The sequence below is a fragment of the Enoplosus armatus genome, chromosome 21 (genome assembly GCF_043641665.1).
Source record: "Enoplosus armatus isolate fEnoArm2 chromosome 21, fEnoArm2.hap1, whole genome shotgun sequence".
Lineage (NCBI taxonomy): Eukaryota > Metazoa > Chordata > Actinopteri > Centrarchiformes > Enoplosidae > Enoplosus > Enoplosus armatus.
Genome location: NC_092200.1, coordinates 11,049,407 through 11,069,987, shown reverse-complemented (window position 1 = coordinate 11,069,987; position 20,581 = coordinate 11,049,407).

Sequence of the window (20,581 nt, the reverse complement as noted above, 5' to 3'; positions counted from 1 at the left end):
TGGTCATGCATTTCTGATATACTGGAAATTAAGTCTTAACATTGTTAGTGATGGGATACAAAAGACAAAATAGTATCTTTAAATTAAAATATATAAACATTGTTTAGTTACATATATAAAAATATATAGATATTAAGTGTTTATATATCATATTTATTAATTATGTATTTATCTATTTATAAATGCTTTATCTTCACTCACCATGAACAAACACCACCTGCTGAGGAAGGCCATGAGGTATGGCGGAAAGCTTTGGAAGAATTCGAGTAATTTCTGAAACATATCTTTATGCGTTTTGAACACATCATTTGAATACAGTTTTACACCCGACTGTGAAGAGTTAACACGTGTTTTATAACACACTGAGGGGTTTGTTCATATGTGTGATTATATATCATTGAATGTGATTGCAGCTGTTATACTGTGTTAACAATCATTAACTGTCAATACGCCAGTCACAGGTGCTTCATAGGAGACATTATATCTATCTACCATCTATCGTTCAGGGGGATACACCTCAGGGCTGAGACTGAAAAAGAGGTCACCTCAAGGGAAGATCTAGCTTGCATAAGTGAGATAGAGCACAGAGAGGAGAGACGGTCCGTCTCCTGAATAATGCATGCTGTTACCGGTCCACAGCGCTGTACACGTCGTTTGCCCAATAAAGCTTGGCCTTTCACCAAATCCGTATGGCAGTTAAGTGAGGTAATTACATTACAGATGTGACCTTAACAAAACAAATGCCAGATGTAATCACTGAGCCTGCACTTTACTGCTTCTGGTTTTGATGTCACCGTCAATTACCCATCGCTTTCCACCAGAACTGTAGGAATACGTTCATCATCCTTGGATCTTTATTTTCACAGACTGGAGATGTTGTTTGAGAAGTTGTGAAATATTTTATAAACTGTCTTTATTCTAATCTCTGACACCATGAAGTATTTTCACCTGGAGTCCACCTGAAGAGCAAGATGCTGGTGATTTATCATGACAGTAGGTCTGACATAGAAAACGGTGATACAGAGGTATCTTATCTTTCAAAGGGAAGAGATCAGACCCAGAGCCAAACACAGGTGAAAACCTCTCCCGCGATTTAAAAAACAAAACTGTTTTAAAATGTCTGGGTTTAGAGAATGGCTTTTCAGCACAGTTTTCAAGTGACAATGTTAATTCATGATTATGCAGTATCTAAATAGATCATAGAGACTTACAGATTAATACCACTCTTGTGTCTGTACAGTAGATGAAGACTGGAAACAGCGGGAAACAGCTAGTCTGGCTCTGGATTTTGTTAGACAGAGCCAGGCTAGCTGTTTCCCCGTTCCCAGTCTTTACGCTAAGATTAGCCGCCTGGCTGTAGCTTAGCTTCAATATGTAGCTTCATATTTACTGTAGAGACATGTTGTAACAATCTTCTTATCTAACTTGTGGCAAGAAAACGGATTAGCGTATTTCCCAAATGTTGAATTATTCCTTTGAATAGTGACAGTTATGCTGAAACAGACAAAAAATCTACCATAAAGAACGCAAAAAAAAAGCAGAAATGTTTTCTGTCTTATTTCCTTTATAGTCTCATGATGAGAAGGGGACGATGACTAGTCTTGTCTAGTATATAAGGACTTACTTGCATGAATTCTTTACATGAATTCTTTTATAATGGCAAAGTATAAATGTCATTCATGAAAGTACAGAAATATAATATATATGTCACTGAAATGTTTCAGTCTGGGGGTGGATTTGAAAAAACAAACAAACATGCTACACTAAAATGACACACATTAATGTAAAGACGCTAAACTTTCCTACTGCCTGTGTCCTTTCCCAATCGAATGCTGAATAACAGTTTAAAAGACATATCGAGCAGCGCAAAGTGTAGATCACTTTGACGTTATCTCTCACTTTGATTTATTTTCACATCCACGAGCAGACAATTTGTAAACAAGTGAAGGCTGCACGGGTTTAGCCTTTTGATCTGACAGATCATTAAACGTATGACTTTGAGAAGAATTTGTGTACAGTCAGCTTACGGACAGATTAATAGATGATAACAGCACTGGGCAGAGACTTATCTAAAGATAGAACATGAACAAAACAAGACATATTACGAAAATAGCAGTGCACATCAGACATTGCGGTGTATCTATTGCAGGAATTTTTATATTTCAGAGATTTATGCCTGTGGTATTCTGCAGTCTGCTCAATCATGGAGAACGGTAAAGATTTCACTGATCTTTAAGGGAGAGGATTAAGTAAAAACCCTAAAACTGTTTACTTTTTAGGTTCAAGTTCAGGTTTTATCACTTATGTGGAAATTCTATTTACATAAAGTCATAGAGCACAGCATTACACAGGCACACATAAAACAAACACTGCCGGCAAAAAGAAGCATTAAAATGGTGTTTCATGATTCAGCATAACATGTATAGTAAACTTTATTTCCATACAGTGAATCAAATCCAGTTCACAATGAACAATGTAGCAAGAAAGCAATTTTATGGCTCTAGCCTTATCTCCATTTGTTTAATAGAGATATGATTAGTGGCAACGTATTTAATCATCCTAATTGTAAAGATGTTACTGCAACTGTGAAATCAAATGTAAAAGTACACCATGTACACACAGTTTCACAGTTGCCAACATCACATTGGGGTATTTCCATGTGCGCAGGCTTGTTATCTTTCCATTGGACAAGTTTATTTGGCAACGGAATGGAACATGATATGCTAATGAGCTGCAACAGACCGCTGCCAGCTAAATTAATTTGGAAGTTGCTCCCGACCGATTTGAAATGATTAATCATCAGATTAATGACCGACACAATAATCAAGTGGAACTGAGTGCAAGTGTGCACCTTGATCAGAGTTCAGCAAACCTGTCTGTCTGAGTAATGGCTCTACTTTTCTTCTTCTTCTTTGTCTTTTTCACCTAAAAAACTGTATCCTCAGAGTTGTAAAGAAACTAAAACAATGATGTGTTAGTTGGACCTTGGTTGACAATCTGGACCCCTACGTTATCTCTAAATATCCATTTTTTTCTTTTAATCTCTCTGGTGATTACCAAAAGAACAATTGAAATCTTTCCAAATGATGGGGTATTACTGCATTTTAGACTCAAATTACACGCAGTAACAGAGGTGTGATGCTGTGTTGTTTGATTCAGGAACATTTTGTGGCTCTTAGTCAGACTGTGTGTGACTGACAGCAGCAGGGAATCAGAGAGGATTAACTCAGTCTTTAATGTTTCCACCCTGCATGCAAAACAGTTGAGCTTGTCAGTTAAGATTGCATCCACGAAAATGCTACAAGGGAGGTCATGAGAGGGAGATCAGTGGATTTTAAGCACAGGGAAGGGTGCATGTGAAGCCTCTTTACATGCATTGTCATGGTAATGCTGTTATGTATTAAAAGAGTGTACAGAGACAACATGTATTCTTTGTTTTAGTGAGTGCTGAATAAAACCTGTTTAGATAAAGGGAAGAAATGCCAGCAACTCATCCGAAATTGTTTAGTCACTGACAAATAAAGTCTCACTTAAAATAAAGAAGATGTATCTGAACAAAATGGTGAACTCCTATTTATGTTTGTGCAGATTATTTTTAGCACAGAAGCACCTCCGCAGCTGGAGATTCAGCTCCACTGAGTCAAGAAAAGGCTTAGCTATTTGCTGCTGCTTAGCCTATTTTAGTGTGAGTGAAAAGGGTGCAATATGAATGAACCAGAGTATGTTGGCATTGTATAATGTTATATTGTGGAAGCTTTGATCTAACATCTTGGCAACACTTTGCAATAAGGGTAGAAAACACACGCTTAATTAATGTCTAACTCATGCATGCCTCATTATCTATGCAGGGTGTGTCATGAATTGCTGTTGCTGAGGAAATAATCAAGTCACTACAAGTTTATGCGATTAGTAAATCCTTAATAGATCATCAATTAATGGATACCAACATGCATGGTTTATATGCCATCAAATTATCTGGAATATCAGTTACATAGAAAAGGGCATTTCAGACCAATGCATTTGTTCAGCCTCTCTGAAAGCACAACAGCACATAGTACGCACTCATACTCACTTTATTTTGTGAATGTACACGAGATAACCATTTGCACTATATAGGTACTATATAACTGGATTCCAGATAATTTGATGGCTTATAAATGAACATTTAAAGTAGCTGTGAGTTAACATTCATTAACTGATGATTCTTTAAGCATTAACAAGTCATAGTGACTTGAACATGTGTTTAGTGGTGAGCAACAGGAGGTAATTCATTCATTAAATCATCATAAGTCATACATTAGATATGTATTACTTCAACATGTGTTTTGTAAGCCTAACGTGTCACCAACATTTTGGACCACCTTCAGTGTGACCTCTTACCTTCACAATAGTAGCACTAAAGCCCATAGAAGCACCATCCATAGAGGTCATATAAATGCATAACAAATCTTATTTGATGTATTTTGGTAATTACTATATCTTTGAGAAAACTGTCTACATCAAAATCAAATTAAACAGAAGATAAACACAAATCTGTCTTATTATGAATTATATCTCATCAAGCATCAACTGTTTTGGACACTGTACTATGCATATCATAAATTAAAACAGAAAAAGATCTATATTAAAATTTGCAGTCTTCTCTCTACTTGCTTATCAATGTTGCACGCACACTCTGTATTACCATGTCCATACCAGCGAGGTAACATTATTGAATAATCAGATGATCGATATCAATCACATTTTATCATGGCAGAAGCAGCAGAGCAGAAAGGACAGGGGGTTACCTTCGCTTTCCTTTTTGAAGAAGAAAACACATCTAATCCTGTTTATGTTTCAAACAGTTCAATTTCACTGTCAGCCATCTGAAATTCAAAGAAGGCCCCAGAGGTGCTGGGAAAATATTTAGGCCTGCAGTAGGCAGCCGTAGAGCTTAAAGGTAATCAGCCAGTCAAGCAGCAGCACACCTCTTTTGATACAAATAAACTTGAGCAGATTTCATGCGGCCATAGCCAATTGTATGTTCAGTTCGCCAGAAGTCCTGGTGTCAGGACTTTGCTGGAACTCCTGTCGAATTTAAAGTCTCTCCTCGCCTTTTGAATATCTTGACTGTCTTGCACATCTGCAGACTGCATCCTCCCGAGGAGGCTGACAGACTCTGTTGTGATTTGCTGACAGTGATTCTCACACTTTTACCAACCTGCTGCTGTCAGAGAGGTGTTGGCAAAACATTGAATCTTTTATCATCTCACAAAAAACAAACAGATACTAGAGTAAAAAGACATGCTGTCATACAGTGTGTTCACTACCCATACTTGCAGTAATGCAGCAGCATCTTATTATAAGCCAGTTGTAGTCCTCAGGTTTAATGTGCTTTAATCTATGTAGAAATACCACATAAAAGTGCTCATGACTCACTTATTTTGTGTCACTTGACAGCCACTTTGTTATTTTAAGTTGGAGTGTTTTGCTTGATGGAATAACACTCTTTGATTATTTAATTGCCTACTATTTCCCATCAACACTTATTAGCCTTTTCTAAAATCAGTGTAATACAGACACTTGTTTTGTTGCATTGACTGAGGAGCTGAAGAAGTGGACTTTCCTTGACTTTGTTTATTTTAGCAATATGTCATATTTGAGGGAATTATAATCAATGTATGAAGCATTGTTTGAAGTGATTCAGTAAAGCGTGGCATTTAATCATACTGTGAGATGTTTGATCCCAGCTCTGCGCAGTATTTACCCAGATGAGTAACTCATCCCTGCAGACTACAGTTCTTGATTTTCTTCTTCATTCTCAGTTTGCAATGCAAGGTGACAGCGAAGTCCCATTTATGCCAAGTCGTTACCAACATGGGCAGATTAACCCACTGGGGGGTAAAAATAAGATTGGCCACCTATGGGTCCCCACCCCACTTCCTTATCATGTCATCTTCAAGTAAGAAAATAAATAAACATACATTTATTTAGTAGGCTAATAAGCATCATTTAAAGTAGATATTTAATTTAGTGGTACATATTCTCAAACAAACTTTCAATTAGTTAAACCTGCAATAACAGATTTTTTAACCACCTGGGGGCAGCGGATACAAGCTGTAAACACTGACATACTGCAACCTTTAAGTTGATATGCTGAACGTGTTAGCATGCAGTTGCCTGAAAACAGGCCTGATAATATGCTGTAGGTGCGTCACTGCTGGCGACTCCTTTCACACCAAACATTTCATGCTTCGTTACTATAAAAATATTGATTATAGCTGAAGATAAGACAAATAATAGATCAATATTTAGTAAATGAGATCGTGATCTTACAGTATCTCAGTAAAAAAAAGCCAAAATAATTCAGCTGTCTTCTGTTCCCTGGTGGGGTTTAATGGAATTGTAATTCTATGAATACTTTACTGCTTTTTATTTACCCATGGAGGGAAATTTTCACTTCCAATTCCTCGAGGGAGATTAAGGACAGGTTCAACTATAGGACAGGCTCCCTAAGACTGGAGGGATACTTCAGCAGCTGAAGGATGCTCCACACATTGCCAAAAAGCAACTGCTAGCAAACCTCATCTTTAATTGATAGAGCACATTTTCCCTCCAAAAAACCGAGAGGGTTCTGCTTTCCTCATTTTTGGTCTCACTGACATGCCAGCACTCAGAGTGAAAACACTGCACACATATTTAGTTCAGTTCGGTTTGTGTCTTTCATCGTCCAACGAAGCTCCGAGGTGGAGACTGATGCTGTTAATAAAGTGAGTAACTTGCTGGGTGCAAGGCACCGATGAGGATTGTATTCTATTGTATTATTGTTTTTGGATTAATGTGTTTTTGTGTCATTCTTGCCATGTCAGATCTGCTGTCCTGACCCCTCACCTGCACACCCCCCCACCACCCCCACCCCAAAGAGACCACAATGGAAATAAGCCTCAGGGTTTCATTGTGTTATCCTGACTTTTCCTTTCACTTACTGCCCTGTTAAAGCTGGTATTTTTTTGTTTTAAAAGAAATTGTCCACTAAAATTCTGACTTCCAACCTTCCAAACTATTCCGAGCAGCAGTCATCTAGTCTAGCATCTACATGCTCTACATGCAGTTAAAGTGGAATTTCGCCTATTCTCAGGGCTTTTTTCTTTTGTCCTTGTGTCATTTTCAATTGGCCCTCTCAGAGTTATTATGAAATGCATTCATCATTAGAGTCAAAACAAATGCACTGGTGTTCTTTATGACTAAAGGTTAAAGCACTTTATCATATAATCCTGCTCTGCGGGCCCTCGCAGGATGGAGGGAGAGTAATAGCCTCCCCTTCAGCATAGCTCACTCATAATACTCCCCAAACAATAGAAAAATAAACTTACACTAAATCTTGTTAATAATTTAACTTTGGGGGAAAGCTGAGGCTCAATGTGTTCTACTTTTCAAAGTGAAATACTTTTATGGATTCAATTAACAACAACAGGTTAAAATAATGTACCTTTGTAGTAGCAGCCGATAACATAAAGAACATTTTAAAGTGTCATGTAAAATGACAAAGTGTGCTTTTGCAATATCGGCTGTTTGTCAAGTCTGTGTCATCGTTTACCTTGTGCATTTACTGAGAGCTGAGAAGCCGAAGAGAACAAATGATGAAGCGTCACTGAGGAAAGTGATGATTTAAGCCCAAAATATATTGACTACACAAGGTCTCACTTTTACAAGCTACATTCTTTTGCTATAAATGTAATGCATTGCCAAACCCAAGAGGTCAACAAAAGATACTGTACTGTGTGTGTGTTATGGCCAGCAACAGAGTACAAGAATATAACTCTTGTGTTAATTCCCTAAGATCTCCTGAGCTGGCTGTAATTTAGAGACAAAACAGGTTGGAAAGTTGCCCATTTAGTCGTTCTGTGTTGAAAACACATACTGTATGTTATATAGCCTACTGCAAACATCCTCTCTGACAGGTCATTTGCTCTTATGTCCCACGCTAAAGCTTTATTGTGTGTAAATCAGAAAAATGTTAGTGAGAGAAAATTAAATTCACCAAAATATTTAATTTGTGGAGTGAATATTAGATGTAAGTTATCTTCCACAACATGAACTTTGCAGGTCTTTTCACTGACACTGTGCCATCAGTTTAGTTAAGCTGCTTTGCATGTTTCAGCCACCTGCATGCAATACTGTGCACTGTTGCACTATTGGGATGTGATTAATTTTTCTGGATGTCGGAGCTTTCCATTTGTCCTCATCAACAATGCCACCATCAGATGAGTCCTTAGTTGGCACTCTCAGTTCTCAATCATTATGTAACACCTGGCTTTTGTATTCAGAAAACCCTCAGCTGCAATTCAATTGTTCGGCTCCTTCATCTCAGTCACCATTTTCCTGTGCCATGGGATCAAACTTGTGTAGCCACAAGTTTTAAAAGACTTCCTGAGATGTTTGCCTTTTCACATCCTAATTCATGAAACTTCAAAGACTCTCATGTGACTGCAATACAACAACTAAGGCGAAGGAAAAAAACAGATAATTTGTCACGATAAAATAAAATATTTGATAAACATTCTTCAAATGCAAAATAGGAAGAGAATAAAGCCAATGAACAAAACCTCATTGGAATTGCTCAACAAACAGTATATTCTCTGAGACGCATGTTGTCTTCTGTCTCACTGTGTTTGTGTAACCCTCCTTCTTTGTAATCCCTAACCTCCTTCCCTGCATGTCTCAGGTTTTCCGGTCCAAGGTCAGTGTATTACACCAAGCCTGTCAGCTTCCTAAATTCCAATTATGGTTTCAACCTCTGCTCTAAGCGTGTTGTGAGGAGTCCTTGACGGGTCCAACACAATCAACCCTGGAGTCATTATCGTAAATCAAACACATTGCAGCATTAGTGATAGTGTCAGTGCTCGAGGTGAAACCTTCATTTTACGAATGGTCGCCTTGACAAGGGTCACATTATTGTGAATATTAATTTAGGCATATCTACTAAATGAATAGGTGTTCGCAAATGGGTAGTGATAGAATAATGGGAACACAATATGGGAGACATAACCGTGTTATGTCTTCTTAAAATTAAATTTTGCGTGCAAATGATACACGACATAAATGAATGATCCAATTTCACAGCGATGTGTGCACTAAAAAAACAGCTATGAAGGCCTTTGCCTATCAGAGGGCTTTCCTTTTATATAGTATATTATTGTTGGTAGCCTGTTGTAAAATGGGGTTGTAAGGGGGGCTGCTCGGAGGGCTTAGCCAGCTCTGAATGGAAATCCTGGATGTTTTCCTTCCTATTACAACTATTACTATTACTTCTTTCCTCTCCTTTCAGTGTTGTGAGTGGTAGTGTCCTACAGGCCTTGAGCCGCTGTGCAAGTGAATAGCAGAAGAAATTGCAGAACTGGTTTTGTTGATGTGTGTTGATGGTTCTGAAACTAGAGTAAAGGACTAATATCGCCTGAAATTGATACCACTGGTATTTTAGTCTAAATGACACCATGCTTTCAGCAAGGTTAAGTATATACAGGGTGGAGCAAGCCATGTGATCAGTGGTTGGGATGCCAAGAGCCTCTGGGAGTGTGTGTGTGACGGGGGAACCTGGCCTGACGGGGACAGAGCCGGTGGCCAGACACTGTTTAAAGCAGCCTGAAACACAAGCAGCTCAGGTCCTTAAGTAGGGATACTTATTACACCTGAATATGCAAGGCATTCAATTAGAACGAGAAAGAAAGGGAAACATCCTGTAACACTGGTAGTATTTTTTCCATTCATGTTTTCATAACATCTAACTCATGTCAACAAGAGACTATAAGAAAGAGTACGTTAAGGTATATTGTATAAGTCATCAAGGTTAGCCTTGCTTAACGTCCTTTTCAACAACATTAAATGTCTCAAATTGTTGATGCATTTGTGGATATTTTTAGAAGGTGTAGCTCAGATTGTTTGTCATCCTGATGCATTGTGTCTTGATACTGCATACTTCACTTTTTCAAGGACAGATTAGGTCGAAGAAGCACAAACTGTACTATATGAACTTGGTGTATATAAGTCATTCACACCCTAACATACAACACACACACACACACACACTCATGTTGCCTGTGCAGATTATATTCTTGTTCTCTTACTTGTTTCTGTTTGTCAAAATGAGAACGAAACTGCTTCGGTTATTGGAGGTATTTCTGGAAATCAATCAGCAAACAATCCCTTTAAAAGTAACACAATTTGGAATATTGGTGAATACATGACAAAGTACAGTTGAATAAACACGTCTTGGCAACACTAAGTAGACTTAGATTACCTTCCATCTTTCAGCCCTTGAACAGTGTGCTACATGTAAGCCGTCAGACCAGGTTTGCAGGTCATTATGTCGTGTGTCTGAATCCACTCGGCAAATGTAGGCAAGAGATGTTTATACATTTGGGTTGACCTATAGGCACAGACACATTTTCACTTTCTCACGCACTCCCTATACATCCTGCATGTTCTCTCAAGGTCACGCTTTGCTCCTGAGTTTAATTCAGTTTATCGCCAACAGTTTGAAATATTAAAGAGCCATCAGGTGTATTTGGTTTGTTGCTGTGTCTGGTGTGCTCCGGAGAAACCGCCAGGAAGGAAAACAAGCAGTTTTTGCCAACTGGGCCTCAGGATGGATGATTTAGTAGACTCTCCGCTCGCAGTCATAATCTCCAATACCAAATCTCATAAAAAATGCTGTTGGTTTCAGGGAGGGAGGCATCCTGACACTCGTCTCTAGGGCTTCATAAAAAGCTGCAAACACTCCCAGTGTCACGCTTCCAATAACTGCACAGGAAGTCCTTAGGGCAACAGGTTGGAGGAGTACAAATGTGTGTGATTTGTAGTGTGTTGAGCATGTTGTGGAGTGTTTAGAAAATCTTATGCAAGCAAGCTGGACAGGTATGTATACTGTGATTATCCGAGGCTTTGGGAAGTGCCCTCGGCAGCGACAGTACTCCATTGATTTCTGTAATCACTTTGAGGTAATTATGCAGGAATACGCTGAATGAGCTCCTCGGGGGACAACGCAGAATGCTTTCTGTAGTGCGACTGTGATCACAGCTCCCCAGTGACACCCGCCATGCTCTGCAGCAACCCTTTGCCACAGAAAAGCTCCGACTCGACACATTAAATATGGGCATTGAGGGATGGATCTTAATGCAACAGAGCAGCATCAAATACAGAAGGGCCCTGCATACATTACTGCATGCTTTAAAGTTTACTTTGTGCTTGTCTTGCTAACCCTCTTCTTTTAAGCCAGGGGAATGCCTGGGGTTTTGGGGTGGGGTATGTCAGGCTCCAATTACACTGACAAGTTTTATTTCAATGATCCCGGAACGCAGAAGTTAAATAAGGAGGGAAAGCAGCATGCAAAGTGTTGTCATGCTTTGGTGGAGGAGGTGAAGCTAATGAATATAGTTGGCATCCATCTAAGAAAGAGAAAGGGACAAAAATACAACAAGCCAATTTGTATAGACTGATTCACTACTTTATTATAAGAGGTTAATAGATGGTTGATAAGCCCCGCCCCCGCACAGGTTGGGCACGGCGGGCTTGTCAAGCTTTGGATATCTCCACATGTTGGAGCGATGTGCATGGGGCTTTAGTAAGAGCAAGTATCTCCTCTAATGTAAGCTGCAATCATTAGCATGTTCGGCTAACTAGCTATGTATATGCAGAAGAAATAAAAAGTAGCATAAATAAAGAAACCATTGAAAGATACAAATAGGACATTATAAATTATATAATGGCAACTAAGGGGGGGCAGGGCTGAGCGGACGATCAATTCAGTCACAGAGGAGCATGCGCATGGTTCTGTATAATTCTAATAATGAAAATAAAAATGATGATGTAATAATAATGATAATGATAGATGTGTGCTGACAGGGCTTGACAGAGCATTTCAGGCGTATGTGACAAGCGGTTTCCGCTCAGTAAGCAGAGGTGATTTTGAGATGAGGACTGAGGCTGTTCCACCCAAGCTGTCACAGGAAGCTGGCAGCATCCGTTCCACTGACATATCTGAAATTGGCTTTGGTCTACCTGTGTGTGTACACCGGGATCCACGTCGACCTTTTGCTGCACTGATCAGCTACTAGAGAGGGCAAAGTAGTAAAAGACAGAAAGGGAGATTGTTGTAGCAGCAGACAACATGCTTTGTCATGGTGGTTCACAATAAAGAGCCCTTAGTCAAGGTCATGTTAATAAAGTGTAACATTAATGTAATAAATAAAATGAACAAAGGTGCTTTGTTCATTCCTATGATTCTCATATGGAAATGCATACATCCTTTATTTTACAATCTCCTATCTGTATCTTTCATGTGCTTTCAAAAGAAGCCCCATGTAACTTATTTGCATAGGCTGGGAGGCTTCCTTGAATATCTTAGTCATACTTAAGCTCCCTCCGTTTATCATGGTCCAAACACTTTCTTCTCCGTTTGTTCAAAACACTTACATTCAAGATTTACACCTACAGTGTTCGAAATGCCAAGGACGAAGCTCACTAGTTAAATTTCAAACAATAAATCAGATGACATGATTTGTGCATGCACGCCATCCTCCTCGACGGGACTTACGTGTTTGTACTTCTTAAATCAAAAGGCTTTCTCGTGGCTAATGTGATTTTCCCTGCATTTGTGTGTTGGCTGTAGCTCTTACGTGACTCTCTCAGATAGCGGGATCATTGTAAATTCCCGAGGGTGTTTTTGGACCACTGTTGTTCTTAAGAGGCTCTAAATAACATACAGCCCCCAGAGCTGTGCTTATGCCATGCCTGCCTATGTACTGATATTATAAGTGATGCAATGCTCACAAACTAAGTGGACTTTCCACTTCAAAATTATGGTGATGTTACAGTACAACTGCTCATGAAAGTTTAATGTGTAACCTGCTTTTAGGCATGTTTGGTGTTGTGTTATGCATAAATGTATTGCAAGTCTAGAGTGTGTATATTACAAAAAAAGCTTTGGGACACAAGGTGTGTTTTTCCATCTGGAAGGGGGTGATAGCTTCAGACCTGCATGTTTCAAAAACATATTTGGCTGAGATTTGGTGGACTCTGGGTAAACTCTAATTTACGCCCCCAATTATTATTATTTTTTCTTCTTGTGGCGCGTCCAGCAAAGGATACACGGCGTGTTATAAACTGTGACATGTAAGACGAGTGCTTCTTTAACTAGTTCTGCCTCCTGTGCCTTGGACAAAGCATGTTTCCTCCATGTCTCTCTACTTCCCTGGCCAGACGCTTGAATTTCAAAGTTTATACATTCTCTCGCCTCGAGAGAGATACACCTTGCTCCTTGTTCACACTGCTACATGTGCTAGCTGAACATGAGCATTCAGGTGCTTTTTGGCCCATCAGCTCAATAAATGCTGGCAGCATACTGGTTGAGATGATTTCGTCTTTGCATTGTTTTTTCATCATTACAGGGCATTACATGTACATGTAAATTATTGAATTAAGAAGAGCTTGGTTGGAGCTTACTTGTGATTAACTTCCTCTAACAAGCATTAAAGACACAGATATTCACACAATAGATGGCTACACAGTGAGAGCTGATAGCAGGACACAGACTAATTTCAATATATCATATCAGCAGAAACTCAAGACTGAAGAACCTTGAAAGAGATACAGTGTGTGTTCTGCTGAGGTGGCACAGGTCGCACAAGGTACCCTGCGGTGCTGCTGGAACAACTGAAATGGACTTGGGGCACCCACAGAAAGAAATGCACTCTTGGCAAAAGCCCCGTGACGTTGATGAATGTTGTCCTCCGAGTGTTAGGTAATATTCTCTGATGAGATGCAGGGTGTGCTCGGGCCCACAAGGTTGCGAGTACAGCGAAAATGTGATGACGTGAGGGTGTGGGAGCCAGTACAGCAAGGCCACAGGAGGAGGATGGAGGAGTCACAGGAGCAGTGACAAACAATTTACACCATCACACCTGGACATCAGACATGAACTAACGGTCACCTGAAGTGGTTCATTTTCCTTGGGCAGATCGATTTCAGGTGTTTCTCCTCCACTGAACTTCATGCTTCACCCATTTGAACATGTTTTTGGTAACTGGTGCATTCTTACTGTGGCACATTTCACAACACTGTTGTTGATGGTCAACAAACAATAAGATAAGCTCCTTATACTCTGTGTGGCTGCATTCCCCTATGAATTCTTGCAGCAGTGTTGCTGTCTTAATTAATTCCTTGTTCTGCCTTCTTGGAGTTTGTGCAAGCAAAATTTGACAAATCCATTGTGTAAGGTGTTATGAACTGACTAAAACAACCAGCGACAATAAATTAACCAGTGTTATTCCCCAAATCTGCATTTTGACACATGCAACGTCAGAACGGCAGTCTTCATTTGATGTCTCTTATACTTTCAGCATCTGCCAAATGTTCCTTTCCTTTTTATATTGCCGATTAAATGTATTTTTATTTGCAAATAACAGAAAATTTGAGTAGAATCACTGCGAATCACTATTGTCTCACTCTGGCCTAAAGTTGCCTGGCAAGCAAAGCAATTTTCCCAAAGGCAGGACTGTTGTTTGAATGTTCCTCTCAAGCACTGGGTCAATATCAGGCCGGTTTTATTGAGCGTGACCAGTGAATCCCTCAAAACAGGCTCTGAGGAAAAACAACTAAACCGATTATAAAGCAAACTTTCATAGACCCATATCTGTTAAAAGAGATGGGTTCTGACCGGCACAATCCTCTGAAATTACTTTAATAACTCTCAGTTCTTGGAATAAGATGAATGATTCAATTCTATGTAGTATTATATAAAAAAAAATGCAGTGGATGCACTGAAAAAAAAAAAAGACCAGGTGTTTTTGACTAGAAAGCCCTCTTGCCATGGCTGTTCTCTGTAAGATAGAAAAGGGTGAGAGAGTCACGAGGCGCTTCAGTGCCTTCTTGTGGCCACTCTCCTCTCCTTCCTGTTTCTCCAGGGTTCCTGCTCACTAGTTTATCACTGCCAACACACTGCCACAAAACACTGATAATTAAATACCTTGAGAAATACTGTGTAACATACTGTTAAAGGTTATTTTTTAGGCAAACGGGAAAATCCAATGATTTACTCTGCGATTAAAGATAAACCCTCTTATCTCAATGCAAAGTCTCCACACAGCTTTGTGAGCTATAGGGAATGTTTACAGCATGACAAGTTATGCAAACATGAAAAATGACCCCTACCATTTCCAGCAATCACTATTACAGTAAGCTGTGTTTCCTCTGTGTCGTTTTTTTTCCACAATTGCTTTCACGTGAGCATGAGAGAAAATTACCTCTCCGGTGCCCGACAAGGGAAGACCATTCATCTTACTACTACCAGAGGTGAGTGATCATGAAGTGTGGAGACTCCAGTGAAAAAGTTGGGACCTAATAGTATCAATCATCATCAAGCCTGCAAATGGAGATCTCTCACCACACGCCACACAGAGTAGGAGAGACAAACGGAAGCTCTCACCTCAACTGCTACTAACTGCGCTCATTAGTCAGATGTGTTGGTCATTATTTAACACAGCACCTCGAGGATTGCTGCGTGCGGGAAAATAACACTCATCAATCCCGTGCAGATCTGACACATTCAATCATGGAGTGGGAGAGTGAGTAAAGGAAGCTGCATTTGATTAAGATGACAGCATAATGAAGTGAGGTGCAACATACTTGACCTTTCACATTCATTCCACTTTGGTGGAGTGTGTGTTCGGACTGAATTAATCTGGGCAACATGTAAGATACTAACTACACGCTGCAATGCTCCCTCACATGTTGCACTACTGGTTTTATCCTTCTTTCACATAACGAGACTAGTCCACAGCCCCGCTAGTGCTTAGAGCTAACATGCAATGACAATGTTAACATGCTGATGTTGAGCAGATATGTTTACCATGTTCATTATCTTAGTTTAGCGTGTTAGCATTTGCTAATTAGCACAAAACACAGTACAATTGAGGTTTGTGTTTTTGTAGCTTTGTCCTCTGGGAACCATGAATGTCTGTACAAAATTTTGTGCCCATCCATCCAGTAGTCGATCTAGTGCTGGTGGCACTGGATGAAAAGTCAGGGGATCAACAAAGTCATCCTCTGGGCACCATGAATATCTGTACAAATTTTCATGGAAATCCATCCGATTGCTGACAGACCAACATTGCCGCCCCACTAGCATGGCTGAAAACCAACACTTTATTCCCCGCACATGTGCTTCAACTTTTTCCCCTTCAAAGATCAGTATTCTTTTGCAAAAGCCAACGGCCAGTGACGTCATGAATACTCACTCATGGGTCATTGCCATAGTAACAGCAGAGGTCAGAGAGAATCTCATCAATTTAACATGCTCCACAAAACCAGATCCGGGCCGCAATATAAAACATGAAGACAGATGCCGAGAGAATCAGTAAAAGAAAGCAAATAAACAATATTATGGTGCCACGATGGAAATTTCATACTGTACATGGACAATAGCAATGAAAGCCTGCAGTGGTACACTAGTTAAGCTGAATCAAAATTTTATGACTCAGCGATATTCGGACGATTTGGCAGGTTTCCGAGGAAAGGCCCAAGTATCAATGTGGCAGGCTGCCCACATATCTGTCTTCATTTGCTTTTGCGACAGGTGCAAGTATGTGGAAATGTTATCCCAGCCACAGTGACTGCCATCATCTTTAATGGGTGTCACACACAGGTGGCCCCACAACAGAGATGTGATTAAAAGGCAATCATACCCTACCAGAAAGCTGCTGAATGTGTGTGTAATAGTAGAATTGGTGGCAGCCACTTTATTGCTCCCATTGGTTAATCTGGATTGTGGCATGCAACATGAAAACTGAAAACTGTTTGATTATATTTTAATGTGGTATTCCAATGTGACACTCCAGTGTCTGATACTGCATTTCTGGTTTCCCAAGCAATACTACCTCCACACACATCTACAGCAGTGACCTTGTGTGACGCCAAACGGTTATGTTTAATTTTTCATTTCAGTCAGAGCTGTGAGCCGGCAATGAAGAACTCAATGTGGCACTTCACAGTAACATGTCAGACACCAGCGATGAGTAATGATCCCCTGGGAGTCTCCCAGTGTCAAAAGTCTAAACAACAAACTACTATGACAACGATACAACTAACCATTGGGTTTTCAATAATTCATAGCCTTGTAGAGAGAGTTTACAGAGGAAATAAACAGTGCATGGTTGGGTTAAATTGACCAAAAATGTCACTGACACTTCAGATACATATATAGATGAAGCACCACAACACTAGATTTGCCATCAAAACACATAACTGCAGGTGTTTAGTGTATGATGTCCATGAATGATGATATCCATGAAAACCTCAGTGTGCCAGTTCACACATAATGAGGGAAGCTTTCTTTGTGTCTCTCAAAAGTCTGCCCCTCTGTGTTTCTCCCTCTCTTTGTTTTTCTCTCTCTCCGTCTATCCCTCTTAATGGTGATTCAGATCAATAGAGTTAGCCTCAGGCACAGACCTTTGCACTAAAACCAATTGTTCCAGGAACTCTGTACCAGCAGAGCCCTGGCTGTTTTCTGTGAAGCCTGCCTGATTTTTGCATCCCTCAAAATGTGCTGGGTTTGACATTTGCTTTAGTCAGAAAAAAAACATGTTTATTTAGATTAATGCCACAATCTTGGCATGGGTACACAATGTCTACAATAGCAGCAAGCTAGTTAGATCTATAGCAGGTAGATAAATATAAATAGTTTGACTTTTGAAGAAATACTAGCCAAGCCTCACTTTCTTGCCGAGAGTTAGATGAGAAGGTCGATGCCATTTTCATGGCTGTAAAGTAAATACGAGGCTAGCAGTCAGTTGGCTTAGTCAAGAAACGGTCACGCACATAACTCCCAATACTTTTTACACTGCAGTTTTTCATTCAGTATTTAGATTGGATAGCTTAGCTCAGCACAAAGACTGGAAATGGGGAAACAGCTAGCCTGGCTCTGTCCAAATTAAGATGCCAGCATCTGTAAAGATAGCCTCCTGACTTTAAACATCATTTTTTGCTAAGATTAAACAAATGAGAGATAACATGTTAAATAGGGAGCTTTGGAGGTTCTGGGTAGGTGGATTTTGTTACCTTTGGACAGAGCCAGGCTAGCTGTTTCCCCCTGTTTCCAGTCTTTATGCTATGCTAAGCTAACTGGCTACTGGCTCCAGATTCATATTCACCGTGCAGAGATGAGAGTGGTATCAACCAACAACATTGCATATTTTCCCAAAATGTCGCACATTTCCTTTAAACTTTGGCCCAGAAAACAGAGCGTACCAGGCAGCCCTTTTTGAACCCACAGTCAACTGCAGCAGGATCAGAGAGCAGTTTGAACCTGTACCTGCCTACCGAACATCTGCTCTGAGACCAGACAGCCACAGGATGTTACTGTGAGGGTAATACAAACTAGTGATCCGTGTAAAATTGTGGAAAGTGCTTCTACAGTGTACTGGATAATGTGCTGACTCATGCCACCCCTCGCACTCTCTGGCACACACTGAGTAACTTGTGTGAGAGAGAAATAGTGGCGAGTAATTTATTTTATGACACAAAGAGCATTCACCATCCAGTTATCCAATATTACAGATTATGTTAAGAAAAGTAAAGGACGTGGAGATCCCCTGGGAGCTGACATTGTTCAACACTGAATGCCAGGTACTGTACAGTATGTCACAATCAAGTGGCTTTTAAACAAATGTACTGTAAGTGGTGATGTGGCAAATCAGGGGGTCAATTGACTTTTAATTTTAGCAATTTAGCTATTGTATTTTCTTTAACACGGCAGATCATTTTCTTAAGAAAAAGTAGTGATACCACAGTGTGAAAATACACAATTTACACTTGTTTAAGTTTTATATTGGGACACGATTTGCTTTCAAACTGGTTGTGATGTCACAAAGTACACTCATAAGCACGTGTCAAACAGATGAATGTAAAAACAGACTTCTAGTGTCAAACTCTGCACATACATCGTTCTGCACAGTGAAGCTCAAACATCAGAGTGAAGAAACAATAAGCAGAACACATTTTTTGAGTGGATAGTACTTTAAGTAAAGTTGCCACTTCTGGAGTGGTTTAATATTATTTAGGATATTATTGGATTTATGCTAATGAGGCACTACCATGTCAGCAGCATTTTAATGTTGTAGCTGGTCAAGGTGGAGCTACTTTATGAGGCAACACTGGGCCATGCTGCAGGAGTGACACCCGAGTCACCCATATTGCTCATTGAGCTCTTGGAGCTGCAGGACAAGCTGCAGCTTTGATATAAATGGATTTCTCCCCACCCTCCTGGTTGTAATGCGCCATTTAAAGGGGAGAATACTATTATAATACTGTCACCCCTCGAAGCTCTCCCCACTATCCAGTTCCCCTTCCCTACAGGGATCAAAAGAAGTAAAGAAGGGGAATAAGTGAGAGGAGGATTGCTGCTGGTCAGTGGTAGTGTAACAGGGTTCACTTCCAGCAATGTAAATGCCTGACCATCTGTTATTTTGTGGCATCAACAAAACACATTTTCCTAGATTGTGCAGTTTCTAATGTGTTTTTTGGCATAGGTGTTTTGTGCTGTTGTGGTTGATGCTTTTCTGATCATTACAAGCATAATTAACTTCACTGGCCTAAAGTACTCACCCAACGGGGTGATAAATGTGGAAAGTTAAGGGTTATGAATTGAGAAGGCTTTGCCCTCATCAGTGTGGAGCACGACTACGATTATCTCCCAGTCTTTTGGGAAATGTAACTAGAGTTCTAATATCTTTTAAGACAGCCAGTTCTGAAGGTCATTGTAAATGGAAAGAAAGCATGTATGTTGATTGTGTGCCGACACACACAGACACACACACACACAAACACACACATAATCAAGCTCCCTCCTGGTAAATTTTATTAGTTGACTGTTTTCCTCCAGTGAGAGGACTAAATAAGGACTGTGTCATTGGCTTCCGAGGCTGAATAGTTTGAGGACCCAGCTGGTCACTCACAAGGGAGAGAATTAAAGGCTAAAAATGGAAGCAATTTTCTTCCAAGATTAGCCTGTGAGGAAACTAAGAAAGATGAGTTTAATGACGCTTTATGCCACTAAATTTATCCATTCAGTGGTTTGGCTGTGGATTCTTTCTTAATCGTTATTTGGTGTTTAAGTCTTTTAAGTTTTGATTAACATACAGGCTTGCAATTACCTTGCAAAAGAGCAGAAAACACACACACACACACACATACACATTTCTGGTATAGTGCAGAAATGATCCACAGAAAAATACATGAATACTATACAATAATACATTGCTATAAGTCTATGCATGAGTTACTCTACAATTTGTCTTTGGACAGACTGAAAGAATGGAGAAAATGTAAACCACTGTGCTGTTTAAGCATTCACCCATTGTTTACTAAAGAGAGCCATCTACTGGAGAACTACCTACATTAAACTATATTCAAATAAATGTAAATTTAGATGCTTGTATAAATTGATTTTTGTGTTTCTAATTATAATATTTCATTAAGTTAGTACTTTCTGTAACACCAGGGACAGAACATACAGTGCTTTCAGTCAAGGCTCCATGTTCGTTGCCCCAAA